Below are 22104 nucleotides of genomic sequence, written 5' to 3' on the forward strand. Positions count from 1 at the left end.
TTTTGCTTTTTGTAATGAAGCCAGTTAAAGTGTTTTGTGACTTTGCAGCTTTCAACTTTGGTCATCCTAGATTCATACATGGTATTTGTCATGGGGCGTCTATTGCTTCAGCCCAGCAATTTATACTAGAAAGATGCAGATGGAATAGGAATGCACAGAAAGCTATTTGAAGATTTGAGGTGAGCTTATTAGTACTCAGAAGTATTCTCTTGAGACTGAAGATAAAACTCACTAAGGATAACTGAGAAGGTAAATTCAGGGCTGGGGATGCTTCTGCTGACCAATTGGGAAGAAGGGTGTAGACCCAAAAGGGAACGAATTAAAAAAGAAAGGCATGTGAAGATTTGAGGATTGTCAGAGGGCTGCTAGGGAAAGTGTTCTTGAAACAAGACTAGTATTTGATGGTAAAAAAAGAAAAAGAGGTTTATTCATTGAAAAATCAAGGGTTCTTAAGAATTCCTGAATTAAATATTGTTTTATTCAGATCCAATTTCATTTTTGATGCAACTGCAGTGGTTGTAAAACATAGCTGATATTAACTGATCTCAAAAAAAAAAGCTAAGGCCAGTATCAATTCAAGTTAGTAATTAAATGGGAGACTACAGGGAAATTTTTGCAGATCATATTAGAAGAAGGCAATGACAAATAATTCATATTCATAGAGGATAGATCTTCACAATTGTTACTTATTAGATACTTGATTTCTAGGTAATTCCATGTAAAGCAATGAAGACGCACTGAGGTATTATTGACCATACTGGTAGTTTCTTTTGACAAGTTCTAAAACTGAACTTGGTAACATAAAGTTATGTCCATATAGAGGGCACACAATGGAATAAAAAGCGCACTCCATGGTTTATGGAGTTGAGGGAGATGAAGCATGGGAAGAGACAACCATGTCCCCAAATGGGCCTCATCTCTTAATGTTTAGATTACAAGCCCAGTTTAGGCCTTCTTCACATACACAGAGACACACAGTCATCAAAAAGTACAACTGTATTAAATATTTAGGCAACCCTGGTCAAACTTTGTCTGTCAATGAATCCCTAAGGGAAACACAAATTGACCCAACTTCAATATAATGTTAAACACAGCATCTTTTTCCCAAATGTGAATGCATAGTTAACAATTTTTGTGCAGTTGGATTTAACCCAAGAGCACAGTGAATATGACAGGTACAGAAGTATGGATATCCTTCTTTCAGTGCTATTTTTTTAACTCTAAAGTTTTTAATAAAGTCCCAAAAGGCGATTGACTCATTTTCGTACCGTTAGCCAGGTAGAGATCATTCAAAATGGCATCAAATCTTCTGATCCTTCTAATCTCTGAGGTTGTGGCTGTTCTGCCTATGGAACCATGGGTTCCTCAAGGCAATAGCCTAAGCATTTGACAGTGAAGACAATTCACTGAACAGGCCGGCCTGGACTGAGGAATTGGATTTTAGTGTTTAAATTTTTAAAAAAATTAAATTTTAGATTGTATTTATTACTTAGGGCTATTGATTTAATCTTATTTTAATTTTTATACCTTGCATGTTGTTAGCGTTTTAATTGCCCTGTACACCGCCCCGAGTCCTTGGAGAGGGGCGGTATATAAATCTAATAAAATAAATAAATAAAATAAATCTTACTGTAAAGCACCTGGAAATTCAGGCAGTTCAAATGAGTATAAAGATTTATTGCAAGCTTAAGGTCTCTACAAGAATCTGAACTACTAGCGGTCAAGGGAAATTAACAGGAGTTAAGAATAGAAAGGAATTCAAGGTGGGCTGGACTTGGATCTCTTGTGAGTGCACAGGGACTCGAGGCTTGATGATATGTTTGACCCCTCCCTCAGGCTCTACCTTACAAAGGAACAAAAGGATCTTTTTTAAAAAATTAAATGCTTCTTACTACTCATTTCAGCTGTGAGAAACATTATTAAGATATGGAAGTTACATAGAACTGAAATCAGAGGCAAGGATAAGCTCAACCTGAAAACTGTTCAGGTCTGCAAACAGAATCCAAGATCATTACAAACAATCTGCTCAAAAGTTTAGCTGACAACAGAGCAGTGGCCCACTGACCCACAATACAGTATTATTTATACAACAATGATTTGAACAGGACAGCTCTCAGAAGGAAAACTTTTCTTTGACTGCAACACAAAAGACATTATCTGAAATATGCAAAAGAAAATCAGTTTTGCAGCAAAGTGTTTTGCAATGAGAAATCAGACACTGAACTGTTCAGCTACAACACACAAGATACATCTGCAGGGAGAAAGAAAGATGAACTGTCTTGAAGAACAGAACACCTTGCTCCCACAGAGGAAGCTCTATTATGCTTTGATGCTGTACACAGAAACAGTTGTGCTAGAAAGAAACATGGATTCAACTAAATATCAACATGTGTTAGTGTTAGGTCTGCAGAAGGTTTCATGGTTTACTGTCAGTCACTCACACAAATAAAATGTCTACAGTTGCCTCACTTCCTACTTCTATGTGATATGTAATTCCTTCTCTGAAAGCAAACCTTTGCTCTCTACTTGTTACTGGGACAAGAGATGTCCCATCCTTCTGAGCTGGGTAATGAATCTCTTTATGCAGAAGAAACTGTCAGCACAAATTCTAAATTAGATATTTCTTAGGTCCAGAGCTCATATCTGAGAGTCTCTGGCTTCCAAAGGAGGGCTATGGGCTGTGAGTTCCCTAACTCAGCATGTTCTCAAGTTTACAATGCTTCCAGATAGCAGTTAATAAGCCTTCCCACTTTAAGTACCTTAGTACAGTTTTAGGTATAAACAGGGGAACATAGTTGATTCTCTTTTCTTAGTTATTTAAAGAATTTTGCAAAGTATACAAAATAAGCACATAACCTGTAAGAAATGGGCAAGATCAAGAAAAGTAGAAGCATAAGAATATACTTATACGCAGCCACATGAGAAAGTTGGCCAGTCCCCTCTGCCTTCAGAAGTACTGAGAAAGAGAGATTGAAACACTCATAGGCAAAAAAAGCAAGGAAGTGTTGGTTTACAGTTGAGAGAGAGCAAAGATCAAGACATCATGGTAAATTCCTTTGTCCTTTGCTGCTAGTTGGCTCCAGTTCATTCTTTTCCTGGATGTTTGGCTACTCTAGATTGGACCCCTATTACTCAGCTGAGTTTGGGATTGGCTCCTGTAGCCAATGAACCAACCTTCCTATCTGTATGATTGGAAAAGAGCAGTGGTGGGATTCAAATATGTGAACAACCAGTTCTCTGTGTGGATGCCACTTCCAAAAGTCTGTTCTGGGCCTGGGCAACAAAAAATTAGCTACCGGTTCTTCCAAACTGGTGCGAACTGGCTGAATCCCAGAGGGATGCTGCATTTCTTGACAACTTAGTATTCCAGTATCCATGACTCCTGACTTTAGCTCTCCAACCTCCTTACTGATATTACTGATAATAATAGCAGAAGCAGCAATAGCAATGTTGTGTGTCGATGTTCAACATTCAGCAGAGAACACAAAGCTGATCAATCCATATCATATTCCAGTACAACAATACGTATACAAGTAACACTGTAAGAGTAATACAAATTTACTAAAAGATTCTGGGGCTACTAGTCCTAACATTAGTAACCAATGTTTCACAGGCAGGTGAGGAAAAAGCAGCTGACAAGACAATAATCTCAAATATATGTCCATATTATCCAGGAGTTTCTTACATACATGAAAGAAAGATTTTGGAATGGATTTTGTAGTCTCCAGACCTAAATATTACTGATTATCATGCATGGAGACCATGCAAGCAAATCTAAGAATATTTCTTGGCTAAAAGAGTTCTGCAACAAAGAGTGGAGAGAAATATCTCAAAGCAAGGATGGACTCTTAGCTGGTTAGAGGAAATATTTGGAAGCTGAAGTTTAGCTCGAAGTGTGTAATTGAATGGTTGTCCAAACTTCTATGTATAGTAGGAAAACAGATATTTACAAATTTCCTCTCCTCTCCACATTGTTGTGGATTCTCTGTAGGTTTTTTTGTTCAATATTTCTTCCTTTAGCCTCTGTAACAGGAATATATTTAATCTCTCTCTCTCTCTCTCTCTCTCTCTCTCTCTCTCTCTCTCTCTCTCTCTCTCTCTCTCTCTCTCTCTCTCTCTCTCTCTCTCTCTCTCTCTCTCTCTCTCTCTCTCACACACACACACACACACACACACACACATCATTTAGAGAGTTCTTTTCACTTATCTCAGTCCTCAATCTGGAATACAAACTAGAATATATAAGGAGGATAAACAGTTTCTTCCACCTCCAAATGATGAACCGTGGCCTCTCTTTCCCTTGAATACATTAAGAGAGTGTTTGAATAAACTGACTAAGTACAGTGAATTAAGCTTGGCCATTTGCTTAATCTGAAAAATGAAACAGAGCTACAGGAATTGGAAAATGAGTTTAAAATAGAATCTCCAGAAGACTAGGCGAGGGCAACACAGCATATCAACTACTCTACAATGTACAGTTCACAAAAAGGAGCCAAATGTTTCCTTAGCTCTACTAGCACCAGCTTAATGTTCGCCTCCATGTTTTCATTTCACCTTAGTTTCTGTAATATAAAGGTTTTTCAGATTAACATATTCTTAAGAATTAGGATAGTCTGCCATTGCTATTGCAAAACACTGTTCGTGTTTTAGCAGTAAGTCAGCAAAACGCTCAAGCTGGTATTTGCATTCGGTCATGGCCTTCTCTTTCCAATTTAATCTTGATGATCACATATTCAGACTCACAAGAACACCAATGACTGCTAGCCTCTTGGATGCCACAATGTAAAGAGGATAGAACACTTTCAAGGCATATCAGACATTCTCGATAACAGAAGCTTGAAAAATCTTGCAACATGTTTTTTTTAATTCTACTTATCCTTGTAGTTGGTCATGTCTTTGTGGCAGGCATAAGATGCCAACAAATCAAATGTTTCTGTGGTACATTGATTACTCAACTGTTTGATACAAAGGAGAAGCTTTTTAAAGAAAATAAAATAAAATTGGATATAGCACCTGGGTTGGGAGTCATCAATTTTTTCAACTCCAGGTGCCATCATATTGTATTGATAGACCAGGATTCTACCATGCAGTTATACTCTCCTGAATCTTTTCTACTAGTTTTTATTCACCTTATGAATGTAAGTTTGATTCAGGAAAGAGAATTTCAAACAAATCCTTAGAAGAGTGAAATCTTCTTCTAGCTGCGATGTAATGTATAGCAGGCATTCAGACACTTAAGAAGTCAATCAAGGTGAATAGTAATAAGACTAAGATATTATCCAAGAACTTATCTGTCGGGCCTCGGGAGCCGGACACTCGAAGGGGGGCCCCTCTACCACCCCGGCGCACCCTGCCTCACTCCCGCCGCCTCCGGACGCGCCGCGGCTGTTGACCTCGCCCGGCGGCGCGTCTGCACACGGCTCCCCGGCTCGGACGGCTCCGGGACCCGCGCCGCCTCTCCTGCCGCCTCCGGACGCGCCGCGCCTGCTGACCTCGCCCGGCGGCGCGTCTGCGCACGGCTCCCCGGCTCGGAAGGCTCCGGGACCTGCGCCGCCTCTCCTGCCGCCTCCGGACGCGCCGCGGCTGCTGACCTCGCCCGGCGGCGCGTCTGCGCACGGCTCCCCGGCTCGGAAGGCTCCGGGACTCGCGCCGCCACTTCTGCCGCCTCCGGACGCGGCGCGGCTGCTGTCCTCGCCCGGCGGCGCATTTGCGCAAGGTTCCCCGGCCTGCGGCTTGCCCGGTGGAGGCTCGGGTCGGCTTAGCGTCTCAGCGGCCTGGGAGGCTTCGAGAGCTTCGGCCTCGCAGCAGACTGCCTCAGAGACTCCGCCGTTGCGGCTGTCTCCTCTGGCCGACGCCATGCCTGCGCAGGACTGTGTGGTTCGGGAGCTGGCGACGGCATTAGGGGATGGGTCCCTCCCCGCTGCGGTGACCGGGTGGCTGGGGGCCTCGGGCGTGGATGGCGAGAGGGGGGTTCGGAGTTGGGCGCGGCAGGGAGTGGGTGAGGGGGAGGTGCACGGTGGCGGCAACACATGGGAGGGGGCTTACCTGCCTGGGCGACGGGCGAAGGGCCTTGTAGGGGAGGGGTGGGGAAGTTATAGAGAGTGGGAGGGCGGGGGCGTGTTTGGGTGGAGTATGGGTGGGGTTTTTGGGTGTGTATATAATAGCGTTGGCTGCAGGTAGCGGCCAACGCTGGCTTTGTTTCTTGTTGCGGCTGTTGCCCTGAAGAATAAAGTGCTTCTAGACCGTAGCGGAAGTCTCTCGTTCCTATGTTCGGCACCTGCCCTGCTTGTTGCAGGACGAGGTTTGACAGAAAGCCAGCGTTTCCATAGCACTGCGGCCTTACTGCCTTTCTGCTGTGTTCCGTTTGTGCGCCATGGCAGAGGGTTTGCAAGGGGCCGTTTTGGAGACTGGATCGGAGGAGGCTGACGTGGCCGGGGCGGAGGCGACATCCCCTGCGGAGAGGGACGTGGAGGACGCCCAGCCAGCTGTGCGGCCTAAAGTGCGGGAAGTGCCACCAGCAGACCCTGCGGTGGAGTCCCAGGGTGCTAGTAGCCAGACCCTGGGGGGGGAGTGGTGGCTGAGCTCGATCCTGGGGCGCACGGGGCTCGAGCAAGGACGAACGGGCCGGCCCGGTGGGGCTCCACTGGGTTGGGGGGAGCGTCGGCTGACCGATGACAACGGCGAGGAATACAGCTATTCAACCGCACCAGGGAGCCAGACTATGGACATGCTGCGCGATAGGTTTGGAGAAGTTGGGGCACGTGACGGCGGTTCCTGGGTGGCCATGGGCCCTGAAGAAGACACGGGACAGTGGTCTCTTGGGGGGGCACCCAGTCAGCCAGCGACGTCCCGTTTCCGACTGGCCAGCCCGAAGTTCAAGGTGCCTGGGGAGGGTGGCGTTCGGGCCCCATCCACGCGAGCACAAGGAGGGCGTGATGCATGGCCAATGCCTGACCGAGGCCCTGGACGTCCGGCACCCAGGTCGGTGGGGGTGTCCCAGGCTCAGACCCGTCCACCTGTTGGGCATTGGGGTCCGGGTGTGGTGTGGGGACCCCCACCGCTCACCATAACCTATGATGGGCATCCCGACCGCCTGGCTATGTTCCTAGGTCAGGTGATTAACCATCTGGACGGGTATGCCCAGGCCTATACATCACAGTGGGCGATGGTGGTGGCGGTCACCGCATGCCTTCAGGGAGAGGCTGCCACCTGGGCAGCGGACCTTTACAGTGACCACGCCCGTGAACTCGGGGACGTGGGGCTGTTCCTGGAAGCCCTGCGCATCCGCTTCGAGGATGTTTCCCGCATACATCGTGCGGAAGCTGAAGTTTTAGCCATCAGGCAGCGAGGACGGCCAGCAGAGGAGTACGTGCACGAGTTCCGCAGGGTTGCGGGCAGGTTGCGCTCGTGGCCCGAGCACTTGCTGGTGCACCACTTCCGGGCCGGCCTTGATGGAGCTCTCCGGCGGGCATGTGTGGTGCGGGGGGTTCCTGCATGGCTTCAGGATTGGTTCCGGGTGGCGGTGGAGCTAGATATTGGGTTGCAGGACACCCGGGGCAGGCCAGTAGTGGGCCCTGGAGCCTGGAGGGCCCCGGAGGGGCCGAAGACCGAGAACCGGAAGCCTGGGCCGGCGGTGACACAACCCGGCCCCCTACCGGCGCCCCGTCCAACAATCCGCTGCTTCCGATGCGACCAACTGGGCCACCGGGCAGTGGACTGCCCGTTACCTCCGCCATGGCCAGGGCCCAACCCTCCGGTGGCGCGGGTCCCGACCCCCAGGAGAGCTGCGGAACGCTCCAGAACAACGTACCAGGTGGCCGACAAGACACCCCGAACATCGACACCGGTGCGTCCAGTGGGCCCGGCGGATGGACGGACTGACACATCCGATGGGTCTGAGGATCACGAGTACGAGGAGGACCCGATGGTAAGTGCTCCGGTGTGCCCTTTTGTGCTGCCTGTGGCATTGATAAGCCCACGAACAGGCGAGAGGAGGGAGTGTAAGGCTTTGATTGATACAGGCAGCACGCGCTGCCTTATCAGCCTGGTGATGGCCAGGGAGGCCGGGATCCCCCTCCAGCGGCTCCCCAAACCTCTCCGGTTCCAGCAGGTAGACGGGTCCCTTTTGGGTGGAGCACCCATTACGCATGTAACGGCACCGGTGAGAATGGAATTGGGTACACACTGGGAGACTCTCCGGTTTGTCGTGGTGCCATCCATGACGGAGGCGGTCATCCTGGGGCTTACGTGGTTGGACAGGTGGGGCCCCACGGTTTGGTGGGAGGGGGGGTGCCGACACCTTCATCTCGGGACAGGGCCCCAGCCTCCTGTAAAGCATTCCTTCATGGGTCCGGAGGGGATCGGTGGGCCAGAGGGGGCCGCGGGGGTGGGAGCTGGGCTTGAGACACAGGTGCCACGGGAGTACAGCGATCTCGCAGATGTCTTCGATGAGAAGGAGTGTGATGCCTTGCCACCCCACCGCCCCACAGACTGCGCTATCGAACTGGAGCCAGGGGCAAAACTGCCGAAACCCCGCATGTACGCAATGGCACCCCGGGAGATGCAGGAGCTTCGCCAATACATAGACAAGAACCTGCGGAGGGGGTTCATCCAGCCCGCCCGGTCTAAGATGGCGGCCCCTGTCCTGTTCAGGGAGAAGAAAGATGGGACCCTAAGACTGTGCGTTGATTATCGGGGGGTTAACGCGGTATGTGTAGAGCACTTGTACCCCCTCCCTTTGGTGAAGGACCTTTTAGCTCATTTGGCTACGGGCCGGGTGTTCACCAAGTTAGACCTCAGGGAGGCGTACTACCGTGTCCGGATTAAAGCTGGCGATGAATGGAAGACGGCTTTCAATTGCCCGTTTGGGAGCTTTCAGTTCAGGGTAATGCCGTTTGGACTGCAAGGAGCCCCCGCGGTCTTCATGCAGTTGATTAACCAAGTCCTGCATGATCATTTGTACTGGGGGGTCCTAGTCTATCTTGATGACATCCTCATATATACGTCAACGCTGGAGGAGCATGTCGCCTTAGTTCGGAGTGTGCTGACCAAGCTGAGGGACGCCCAGTTATATGTGAAGCTCTCTAAATGTGAGTTTCACAAGCCCCGGCTGGACTATTTGGGATATCGGGTGTCCTCCAACGGGGTGGAGATGGACCCGGGGAAGGTGGAGGCTATCCAACAGTGGCAGGCCCCACGGACCCGGAAACAGTTGCAGAGCTTCCTGGGCTTCGCTAACTTTTATCGTCAATTTATTCCACATTTCGCTTCCATTGCCCTGCCGCTCACAGATCTACTGCGGACAAAACAAATGGCAACATTGCCGCGGCCAGGGCAGAAGCTAGCGTGGACCACTACATGCCAGCAGGCTTTTGAGACGCTCAAGGCACAGTTTGCTAAGGAGCCCGTCCTGCGACACCCGAACCCAGACCTGCCCTACGTAGTACAGGCTGATGCGAGCGACGTGGCTGTTGGGGCTGTCCTTCTGCAACGGCATGCGATGGGAGAACTGCGGCCCTGCGCTTACGCCTCCAAGAAGCTGACGACCACGGAGAGGGCTTGGGCTATCTGGGAGAAAGAGGCCTTCGCGGTCCGCTGGGCCTTGGGGACTTGGAGACACCTTCTGGAGGGGGCTAGCCAGGAGTTCGAGGTTTGGACGGACCATAAAAACCTGGAAGCCCTGCAAACACCCCGCCGTCTGTCCCCGAAACACGTACGGTGGGCCCAGTACTTTCAGCGCTTCCGGTTCCGTCTCAAGTATGTGCCCGGGGGTAGGAATTTCCTGGCGGACGCCTTGTCTCGGCTACCACAATATGACTGTCGGAAAGAGGAGGTAGTACAGGCACTGGTACCGCCGCCCCGGCCGGTGGAGGAGGCGGAGCACAGGGCCAACGCCGTGACAGACGGCTTCCTGCGGACCTGTAAGGGAGCATTGGCGACTGATGAATGGATGCAGGCGCACCCCGACACCCTCTCGTTGCGGGACAGCCTAGCTTGGCACGGGGTCAGGCTGTATGTGCCTGCGGCGGCACGGGATCAAGCGCTCTATCAATGCCATGACGCCAGGCAGGCAGGTCATTACGGGTTCGTGAAAACCCTGCATCTGGCCTGCCGCCAGTTCTGGTGGCCAACCATGAGGCGAGACATTGAGAGCTACGTGCAGAAGTGCCGCATTTGCGCAACCACCAAGCCCTCTACTAATAAACCGGCCGGCCTTCTGCAACAGGTGGCAGACCCCGTACGACCTTGGCAGGACATTGCTATGGACTTTGTGGTCGAGCTACCGGAAAGCAGGGGATATAACGTTTTGTGGACAGTAGTAGACTTGTTCTCGAAACAAGCCCACTTTATCCCCTGCAAGGGGTTGCCTTCAGCCCGTCGGCTGGCCTGGCTGTTTGTCCAACACATTTATCGTCTCCACGGGGTGCCACGACGTATCATCTCCGACCGTGGGGTACAGTTCACGGCCCGGTTCTGGAGGGATTTCGTGCGTTATATCGGAGCAACACAGGGCCTGAGCTCGGCGTACCACCCAAGCACAAATGGAGCTGCGGAACGTGCAAACGCGGCGGTGGAGCGATACCTGCATTGTTATGTTTCATACCAACAGTCTGAATGGGTGGACCTGCTATCCTTCGCGGAAGTAGCCTACAACAACGCAGTGCATAGCAGCACCGGGTTCTCCCCCTTTAAAGTGGTCTCTGGTTACGAGTTCGTTCCTATCGCGGGGTGTGACCAGGGGGCCCCGGCATCCTGCACACCTGGGGAGTGGATGCACCGGTTGGAGGAGGTGTGGGGGATAGCTAAGAAGGCGTTAGAGCGAGCTGCAGGGTCATACAAAGAGCAGGCAGACAGGAAGAGACGGCCGTTTGCACCTCCTAAAGTAGGTGATCTTGTCTACCTCTCCACGAAATACCTGCGGCTACAGGTGCCATGTAGAAAGCTAGGGCCCAAATATCTCGGACCCTTCCGGGTTATACAGGTAGTAAATCCTGTCACCGTCAGACTTCGGCTACCCCCCTACTTGGAAAGATACACCCCGTCTTCCACAGTAGCCTGCTGAAGCCTGCTACAACCGCCTCTGTGGCGGTGGGGGAGGGCGGCCCAGGGCCGGTACACGGCAACCACTATGAGGTACAGGAGATCCTGGACTCCCGGAAACGGAGGGGGCGGGTGCAATACTTGGTGCTCTGGAAGGGGTACCCCATGGAGGAGGCCACCTGGGTACGGGATGGGGATGTGTGCGCACCACGCCTTCTCCGCGCTTTCCACCGGACACACCCGGGGAAGCCGGGGGGGACCCAGGGGGGGACTGCTGGTCATGTTACAGACTGCTCACCTCTCTCTCCTTGCATTCCAGGTGGGCCCCTGGTAGAGGGGGCAGCATGTCGGGCCTCGGGAGCCCGACACTCGAAGGGGGGCCCCTCCACCCCCCCGGCGCACCCTGCCTCACTCCCGCCGCCTCCGGACGCGCCGCGGCTGTTGACCTCGCCCGGCGGCGCGTCTGCACACGGCTCCCCGGCTCGGACGGCTCCGGGACCCGCGCCGCCTCTCCTGCCGCCTCCGGACGCGCCGCGCCTGCTGACCTCGCCCGGCGGCGCGTCTGCGCACGGCTCCCCGGCTCGGAAGGCTCCGGGACCCGCGCCGCCTCTCCTGCCGCCTCCGGACGCGCCGCGGCTGCTGACCTCGCCCGGCGGCGCGTCTGCGCACGGCTCCCCGGCTCGGAAGGCTCCGGGACTCGCGCCGCCACTTCTGCCGCCTCCGGACGCGGCGCGGCTGCTGTCCTCGCCCGGCGGCGCGTTTGCGCAAGGTTCCCCGGCCTGCGGCTTGCCCGGTGGAGGCTCGGGTCGGCTTAGCGTCTCAGCGGCCTGGGAGGCTTCGAGAGCTTCGGCCTCGCAGCGGACTGCCTCAGAGACTCCGCCGTTGCGGCTGTCTCCTCTGGCCGACGCCATGCCTGCGCAGGACTGTGTGGTTCAGGAGCTGGCGACGCCATTAGGGGATGGGTCCCTCCCCGCTGCGGTGACCGGGTGGCTGGGGGCCTCGGGCGTGGATGGCGAGAGGGGGGTTCGGAGTTGGGCGCGGCAGGGAGTGGGTGAGGGGGAGGTGCACGGTGGCGGCAACACATGGGAGGGGGCTTACCTGCCTGGGCAACGGGCGAAGGGCCTTGTAGGGGAGGGGTGGGGAAGTTATAGAGAGTGGGAGGGCGGGGGCGTGTTTGGGTGGAGTATGGGTGGGGTTTTTGGGTGTGTATATAATAGCGTTGGCTGCAGGTAGCGGCCAACGCTGGCTTTGTTTCTTGTTGCGGCTGTTGCCCTGAAGAATAAAGTGCTTCTAGACCGTAGCGGAAGTCTCTCGTTCCTGTGTTCGGCACCTGCCCTGCTTGTTGCAGGACGAGGTTTGACATTATCTATGAGTGAAAGGGATATGTTATCTAAATTAACAGGTTTTGAAATAGTGAAGAAGGTTAAATATCTAGGAGTATATATTGCAGCCTCAAATGTAAAATTGTATAAGAATAATTATGAAACACTATGGTTGAAGGTACAAAGGGACTTAAATAATTGGAAAAAATTACAATTATCAATACTGGGAAGAATTGCAGTTGTTAAAATGAATGTTCTACCAAAGTTTCTCTTTTTGTTTCAAATGATACCTATATTGAAAAAGGATGCCAACCTTGATCAATGGCAGAAGGGTATTAATAAAATTATTTGGGCGGGGGAAAAACCAAGAGTTAAATTTAAGATTTTACAAGATGCTAGGGAAAGAGGGGGACTCAAGGTGCCGAATTTGAAATTGTACTATGATGCGGTTGCCTTGACCTGGATTAGTGATTGGCTTAATTTAACTAACAAGAGAATACTTCATCTTGAGGGATGGGATTTGGTATATGGATGGCATGCATATTTGCTTTACGATAAGAAGGTGGACAGGGTTTTTAAATCCCATATTCTTAGAAGTGCTTTATTGCGTGTCTGGAAAAAGTATTATTATAAGTTAAATTATAAAATACCGATTTGGGGAATTCCTGGACACGCGATAGAGGGCGTATCTATGGGAGTGAGTATGGATATGGTTTCTTATAAGGAATTACTTAGATTGCAAGGGAATGATTGGCAACTTAAACCATTAGAGGAGTTAAGACAAGAAAACATAAGTTACTCTTGGTTTCAATATACCCAATTGAAAGCTAGGTGGAAGTCAGATCAAAAGGTTGGCATCACAATTATAGATCAAAATTTAGTAAAGCAAATTAGAGATTTAAATTGTGCACATATAAAGAGGATATATAATGCTTTAATTGAATTGGATTCGGAAACGGAACTGGTTAAAGACTGCATGATAAAGTGGGCACAAAATATTCAGGAACCAATTTCGTTGGACACCTGGGAGATAATTTGGGTCAGAAATGTTAAATTTACTCAGGCTCAAAATTTAAGAGAAAATTTTTATAAAATGTTTTATAGATGGCATCTGGATCCCAAGAAGTTGTCCAACATGTATCCTAATTTACAGTCTAAATGTTGGAGGTGTGGTAGTTTAGAAGCTACCTATTTTCATATGTGGTGGACTTGTAGAAATATAAAAGCTTTTTGGATTAAAATTTGGTGGAACATTCAAAAGATTTTTAAGAGAAAGATAAAGTTTTCTCCGCAATTGTTTCTATTCGGTATTGTTGTAGATTGTTATGTTAAAGAAACTAACTTGATGTTGAACATGATAACAGCAGCACGGTTACTGGTGGGACAATATTGGAAGAAGGATAGTTTGCCCACTATAGAAGAATGGGTGTTTAAAGTTTCGAATCTTGCAGAAATGTCTAAGATTTCTGCTTATTTGAAAGATCATTCACAGGAAAGATATATTTCAGTTTGGAGATGGATAAATTATATTCAGAACAAATATGGCACTAAAAAGTTCCATTTAGCTTATGAGTAGATTTTAGTGGGATATTGTTATTGGCACGTTGTTTGTAGTTATATTAAAGGGGAGTTAAAGCACATTATGAATTTGGTTAATTGTATATTATGCATAATTTTTATTTAGAATATGATTATTGTAACTATAATCCTGTATTTAGCTCTGGGAAGTGGGGGGGGGAAGTGGGCGGGTTTGGGGTGGGAGGGATTTGGGGATATATTGTAAAATTTTGTTTTTGTAAAACTCTTTAATAAAAAAAAAGAAATCAAACAAAAGCAAGATCACGTATCAATCCAGAGACAATCAAAAGTTAACTAACAGCCAATCAGGAATAGCAATTTTCCCCTTCTGAGAAGCATCCACCTCCATTTGCTTATGCTTTTTTGTCCTTTTTGAGCTTTTTTCCCTCAAAGCGGTTAAAAGCCAGATGAGAAACATCTCAATTCCGGATGGAGATCACAGAATTCTATGGTAAATTGGGGATTAACAAAATAATATGCAGTTTAGACTTTTTTTTATGGGCTCTGCTCTGAGATGTAACTTTGTTGCCCATGAAAGACAGAAGAGTGAAGAGGAAAAATTTATTCTGACAGAAGTGATGAAATCACTCCCCCCCCATTCCCATTTCTCTTCTTGTGCCTTTTTAGTTCCTTTCCAGTTTTTAGACTTGATGTGGACAACCAAGAATTCTCTTGATTGCTCAGTAACACTCTTTCTGAGGAAAGCCTTTAGCATGCATTTCTCACCCTTTGGTCCAGCTAGGGGCAAAGGAGGATCGCCACTTACTTGCTCCCAAGAAAATCAGCACTGAAACAGCTTTTACCAGAGGTTTGGGGGAGAAAAGTTGGGTTATGGATAGAGAATTAATATAGAGAAACACTTTTTGTAGAAGAACACTTTTCAGGAATTTCAAGACAGATTTTGAACAAGAAGCAAAGGACAAGAAGCAAAGGATGGAAACTAACCAAAGAGAGAAGCAACCTAGAACTAAGGAGAAACTTCCTGACAGTTAGAACAATTAATCAGTGGAACAACCTGCCTCCAAAAGCTGTGAATGCTCCAACACTGGAAGTCTTTAAGAAGAGATTGGACAGCCATTTGTCTGAAATGGTATAGGGTTTCCTGGCTGAGCAGGGGGTTGAACTAGATGACCTTCAAGGTCCCTTCCAACATTATTATTATTATTATTATTATTATTATTATTATTATTATTATTATTATTATTATTATTATTATTATTATTATATAAAAATTTTATTCATAAAACATGAAACTCAGTCAACTGAACACTCAAATTGACTGGCACTAATAGTTGAGACAGGTTGCTACCAGCATCCTAGGTATCAACCAGGTATCTCCTTAAAATGTAAGATGTTCCGAGTAGCGCAGTTTTTTTGTAGCTTTGCTGGAGTTATTGTAGGAAGCTGCAATTTCTTGATGTATTTTGCAAAGTTTTTGGACATAGTTCCCAGTGCCCCAATGACAATGGGTATCACTGTTACATGTTTCATCCATAATCACGCAGTTTCGATGGCCAGGTCGCGGTATTTCATAATTTTTTCCAGTTCTTTTTCTTCGACTCTGCCAATCAACTGTACGCTTCGGTTCTCTATGACTGTGATATCTGGCATGTTGTGTTCCAAATGGCGATCTGTCTGTATTCGGAAGTCCCACAAGATCTTCACCCTCTCATTCTCGACAACTTTTTCCACCCTATGTTCCAACGACTTTTCAGACACAGGCAAATTGTATTTTTTACACAATGTCCAGTGTAATCAGTTTGCGCGATTTTGCTGCACCCACATATATTATTGTTGTTGTTTTTGTTGTTGTTGTTGTTGTTGTTATTATTATTATTATTATTATTATTATTATTATTATTATTATTATTATTATTATTATTATTATTATTTTCCTCTGAATATCAAATCCTGGAGATAAATTGTATGGAATGACCTTACATCACCTGCTTCCAGAGACATCTGCTATAGGAAGTAAATTAGGCTAAACAAAATTAATCTAAGAATCTCTAAAAAAAAACCACCACTGTACAGTCTTTCAGAATGGAAATGGCTGGTGTCATTTGCAGCCGCTTTCCTTTTAGTAACTAATAAAAGATACAACTGGGTCTAATTGTATCTTGGAACTTTCCTCTCTTTCTTGCTTGATGGCAGATGTTTGGCTGTTAAATAGCTTATTGATATTGAAAATGGATGAGTATGTTGAATTCATCAGTTTTCAAAGTTCACAAACAGATATTTTTGCTGCATATTCCAGCCATTCTGGAGTCTGCCTCAATTTTGAATCTTCTCAGCTTTAATGGAAGACGCTTAAACTCTATGAAAGGAGACACACCAAAGGAATCTGCAACTGATGTGGATTTTTCTGATGGTTTACCCATAGAGGGAAATGAAACAATCCACCCACAGTTGTCTGTTGGAGTGGTCTTTTGAATTCTCTTTTGGATTTGTGCTCTCTTTACTTCTTTGAAAGCTTGTTCATATTGTTTTCTCCACTTCCATAAGGAACTAGTACAACAGCTAAATCTGGTAGAAATCTATTATTAATTAACCCTAAAAAAAGGATCTTAGCCCTGACATGTTTGGTGGCCTTGAGGCATTCACAATGGTTTGAACATTCTCTCTCTGCTTCTGTAGGCCTTATACGTCCATACTCTCATGGCAATATTAGGTCTAAAGAACTCACATTTGTTGCATTGTGCTCAAAGGTCAAGGTCTGCTAATCTCTGACATGCTGCCTTATGCAGAGACACATCACTGTTTTCTCTTGTAACATTTATTTATTCATCCATTTGTTTGATAGATTTATTATCCACCACAATTCCAAGAATCAATATTTAGATTATGTCATCTGAATAACATTGAGTGCCTGAACAACCTTGGAGCATTTGATCTCTGGCTATCTGCCAAAATTTTGCTCTGATGTTACTCCAAAAGCAACACTGTTATAATGACATAGCCTTTTGGATGGATGTATGGTGGAAACACTTTGGACTTATCCTTCATTTCCATCTATAAATAAGCTTCTAGTAGGTCTGTTTTAATTAAATGCTGTCCTCCATCAAGGTTAGCAAAATGTCTTCAGTTCTGGGCATGCAGTAATACTCAATCTGTAATAGTGGAGGGTTAATGGTAACCTTACAGACACCCTAGTTCCATTCCATTCAGCTATAGAAATTATGGTGTAGCAGATGACTCTCAAACAATTTTTCTCCTTCATCTGATTCAATTTAGTTTCTACCTTTTTATTTCTGGCATCTGGAATTGTATGCTCTTTGTGAAACTTGGGTGTGGTGTTTTTCTACAACATTATTGTACCTTTGGTTGTGTTTGAATGTGGCAAGGCCACCAACAAAATCCACTACCTTTTCCGGCTTCCTCTTGGTTGGTCCCATGATTGGAAGTGCAGCTGATGATGAAACACCATTATAAAAATGGTGACTCAAAAGAATATGAGGGGTCCTTGGTGCTCTCTGAGCTTACTTGTTTTCTTGCAGACATTTCACTACCCTACCTAGGTAACATCATCAGTGCTAGTAAGGCATGCTGTTTGTTGTCTGTTTATATTCTGGTGACTTGCCTGTCTGTGTGGGCGGGGGAGGTCTTAGGGATTCTTTAATTGTTTACTAATGGCTCTTTGGCAGTTTCTTGATTGGGATATTGCTTACTTGATTGTTGGTCTGAAAGTGACCTTGGAGTTCATCTATGCCAGGGGTGTTAAATTGCCGGCCTGCGGGCCGGAGTATCATGGAGAAACCGTGCCCATCCCATTGCCAGCAATGGGAAAAAGTTCTGATACATCGCGTGACATCATGTGATGTCGCGAGTTTGACATGTCTGATCTATGCTGATCTGAATGCTGATTACTGATGGAGAGGTGCTGGAGTCTTTTTCTCTTTGGGGCTGGTTGATTGTCTCTTTTGCATAATCTATAGATGTTGTTAATGCCTATGTGTCTGTTGATGGCAGTGGCAGTCAGAACCCCTGATTGCTGGTTCTCCTGTTTTCACGAGATATATGTCCAGCTATTGCGTTTTACAATTACAACTATCACTCCAGTGGGAATATATTCTCCAGTAAAAGGCTGTAATTGTATTTCTGATGGCTCTAGCATCTCTGAATGCTGTTCAAACTTGCACTGTAACTGATACAGGGGAACCAGTATAGCACTGAAGGCATCAACTTCCCTCCGCCCAGTGCGCTCCCACAGAGAGGGCCTCCTCAGGGTGCCACCGGTCAGAGAATGTTGACTGGTGGCCCCCAGGGGGAGGGCATTCTCTGTGGGTGCGCCTGACCTTTGGAACCGTCTACCGGTTGAGCTCCGGATGGCTCCCGACCTTCGCTCCTTCCGACGTGATCTAAAAACTTATTTGTTTGAACAAGCTGGCCTGGTCTGATGGGTTTGGGTTTTAATTATTGTTTTAAGTAATTTATTTATTGTATTTGGGCACTATGGTTTAATCTGTTTTTAATTTTTGTATTTTGGTATTTTGGTATTTTGGTATTTATTGCCCTTTTCACCGCCCTGAGTCCTTCGGGAGAAGGGCGGTATACAAATTAAATTAAATAAAAATAAATAAAATAAATAAATTTTGTCATTTGCTTCTGCTGCGAATTGTATTGCGCTCTCATTTCATCTTTTAAGATATAGATTGCCAAATTAGCTCTGTTTGCCTTCATGATTAAATTATTCATCTGTAGCATGGGCCACTTTTAAAGAAGTGGCCTGGTTGTTTATCTTTAGCAAATATTTTACTTCTTCATAAATGACAGGATCTCCAAGTATGTCACACCTTGCTGAATTTTCTGCAGATTCCTTCTGTAAATCTGTGTGGAGATAGTGTATGTGAAGCTATGCCCCCACGACATCTGAGAGTAAGATGGGCAGTATCTAAATTTGATAAATAAATAAAATAGTACAGTCTCTTTTGATCAATTACCTTCTGTCTGCTCCTGCAAGCTTATTTACATTTGTTGGTATACTCCTCACTGTATCTCTAGCAGCAATTTCCATGGAGATAGCAATCTCCAGCATTTTCCTTAAATGTTAAATCTGTTAAGAGGTTTAAAAAAAAAAAAGAATTTCTTTCAGAATTCTACCCAGTAGCCGAACCCTCAAAGCACGATTTGGTGGTTCATCAAATTTGCAAAATTCAGACCTATTTTTATGTTCAGCTAGTTCCCCTTTCTGTCTTGAGATTATGAAATCTGAAATGCTTAGCAGTTCATGCATGTTTGGGTACCAAATGTCCCTGCATTAAATGTATTAATTCTGCAAAGCTGAATTGTGAGGGGTTTTAGGGACATTTCTTAGTAAATTATACGTTTTGCCTCCCATAATACTCAAGAAAACAGGGACCTTTGTGCAACAATTACCTCATGGACCTCAAAAAAGTGTTCAGTATACAGGTAGACCATGACTTACAAAAGTTTATTTAGTTACAACAGCACTGGAAAAAAAGAGACTTATGACCATTTTTCACATTTACGACCATTGCAGCATTCCCCAGGGTCACGTGATCAAAATTCAGAAGCTTGACAAGTGGTTCATATTTATGATGGTTGCAGTGTCATGGGGTTATGCAATCACTTTTTGCAACCTTCTGACAAGCAAAGTCAATGGGGAAACCAGATTCACTTAAAAATCGTATTCCTAACTTAACAACTAGAGTGATTCATTTAACAATGCTGGCAAGATAAAATGGGGCAAAATTTATTAACAAATGTCTCACTTAGCAACCTAAATTTTGGGCTCAAATGTGGTCATAAGTTGAGGATTACCTGTATAATGCCCAGGTATTTCCACTACCATCAGAGTCATTTGACATCTCAAGTCAGTCAACTTGCTGGAAAGATTTTTCCTTGGTCTTTATAATGGGGGTTGGGACAATGTTACTCTTCCTCTCTTGTTGCTACCTCTTTCCCACCTCCTCTACAAGACAAGATGTGCTGTTTTAAAAGTGATTCCATTTCGTTATCGATACTGCCTATTTTCTACTAACAAAACAAACACAGGAGTAGGATTTGTGTGTGTGTGTGTGTGTGTGTGTGTGTGTGTGTGTTGTGCTGCTTGCTTTACTGAAACTAAAAGAAAAGCAAATTCCAGGAAGTCTACAAGAATTATGATACATCCAAGGCAGGCCAAATTAACTGAGCCACAATACAAGGTCACATGCATGATTAATAATCAATGATAATAACACAATATGGTACACTGCACACTCTCAAACTATCGTTCCAATATCTTGGGCAACTTCCAGAAGAGAGTTGGTGGATTGTTGAGAGAGAAAAAGAGAGAGAGAGGGAGAAAGACAAAAGAGAAAGTCTCATCATACAAGCCATTTATCATTCATGATGTTAAATCTGACCCTTGACAATAGGGCAAGCAGAATGAAATATATCTCTCAAAATAAGAAGAATGAGGGAGACATTTTTCTGATGATTGAATATGCTGTATAAAACAATTAAAGGATTTCCTCATCCCAAATGTTAAACAAAAAAATAGAGGAGTGGAGAATTTGCCTAGCTGCAAAGCAAAATAAGAATAGAGCATAGATAATGACAAAAATCAAGGGTTGTGGGTTTTTTTCTTTAATTTTGGTTACGATATTCCCATGCAAGTAAACAGGTTCTGAGTGGCGTTTGATGAATTAATTGGCGAAAAAACCTCAGGAATTTCTCACAATAGCAAACATGCAAATATGCCTGTGAAAAAAGTGGATTATTTGCAGGAAAGGTTGGGGTAGGGATTTAACATTTTAAAAGGCAGATGTGGGCGGGGGGGGGGGAAGACAATTAGCAAAACACACCACACTGCTGATACAGGACGAGAGACAATTGTAAAGACTGTTATTTTCAATTAACACTCAGCAGCCCAGTGACCATGGTAGGTCCCATATAAAGTCACACTCTGAGAAGAATAAAATGGGATTTTATTGGGCTGTTCAATTATGGCACAAACTGCAAATCATGTTACAAGGTCATTAGTAGGGGAAGATAGTAGAGCAGTGTTTCTCAAACTCAGCAATTTTAAGATGCATGGACCTCAACTCCAGAATTCTGAGAGCTAAAGTCCACACTTCTTAAAATTGCCAATATCTGTCTACTATTTGGTATCATGCAACAAAGCAGTTGCAGCCACCTCCATTTCCCCAAGAATAAGTTCAGCTCATCGCTTTTTTCAAAGGGTGGTATAAGTATATAGCCCCGGAAATCTGAAAGGGTATGGGATCACTGATTCCCCACTCAAGCATTCACAACTATATTCCAGACGTGGAGCTAATTGAGACCCATGTCCATAGGCACTCTCCTCCCACCCAGGCCCTTAGCCTATAAATTTGTTCTTTGCTATTTGTTCTAAGCACTAAGCATTGAAGATTTATGGATTCAGTTACATGAATTTGCAAAGCTTAGGTGGGTGGAGTTAACTCAGGACAACAGGAAAGGGGTATGCTATAATAAAGCATTGTGCCCAGTTATTTGCAACACGGTGATGTGTACAGTTTTGAGAAAGCAAAGAACCCTCACACAAATTATTGTAATGCTGATGGTGAAGATGAGGACAGTGAAGGTGATGAAGATTGCCTTTTATCTTTTTATAATCTCCAGCCTCTAATTAATTTATCTTCATAACATTTTCTACTGCTAAAGTTTCTGAGAACTACAGTACTTCCTGCCTGGGGTATATAATATAAAATACATAAGGTAGTAGGTCATTCAGTGCTGGAGCCACCTGACTTTTCTCCCCTCCCTCTGTTCTTCAATAGGTGAACTGATGGCCACTCATTTGAGATCCTAGCAACAAGACAAAGCACAGGATTTATAGGAAAGAGATTCTGCCATCATATCCTGAGGTCTCCCAATGCAGCAGACATTGCTGGGGATCGGCAGACAAGCTTGTTGCCCTGCCATAAGGAATATCTTTGTGTTAATTCCCAAGACAAAGGGAGGGGGTAAAATATAGATGTGAAGAGAGCTACTGATTTAGTTTTCCCCCCCCAGGAACTAAAAGTTGTAGCGGATAGGATGGCTAAGCTATGACATTATTAGATGGGATTGGAGATATGGGTTTTGCACCACCTCTACATTATTTTAGATCTGTTAGGTCTATCAAAGGTAAAGCAAGCCAAGAACTCGGGAGGAATATGGCTTATCATTTCCTACT

The sequence above is a fragment of the Vipera berus genome, assembly GCF_964194415.1.
Source record: "Vipera berus genome assembly, chromosome: 1".
In the NCBI taxonomy this organism is placed as follows: Eukaryota; Metazoa; Chordata; class Lepidosauria; order Squamata; family Viperidae; genus Vipera; species Vipera berus.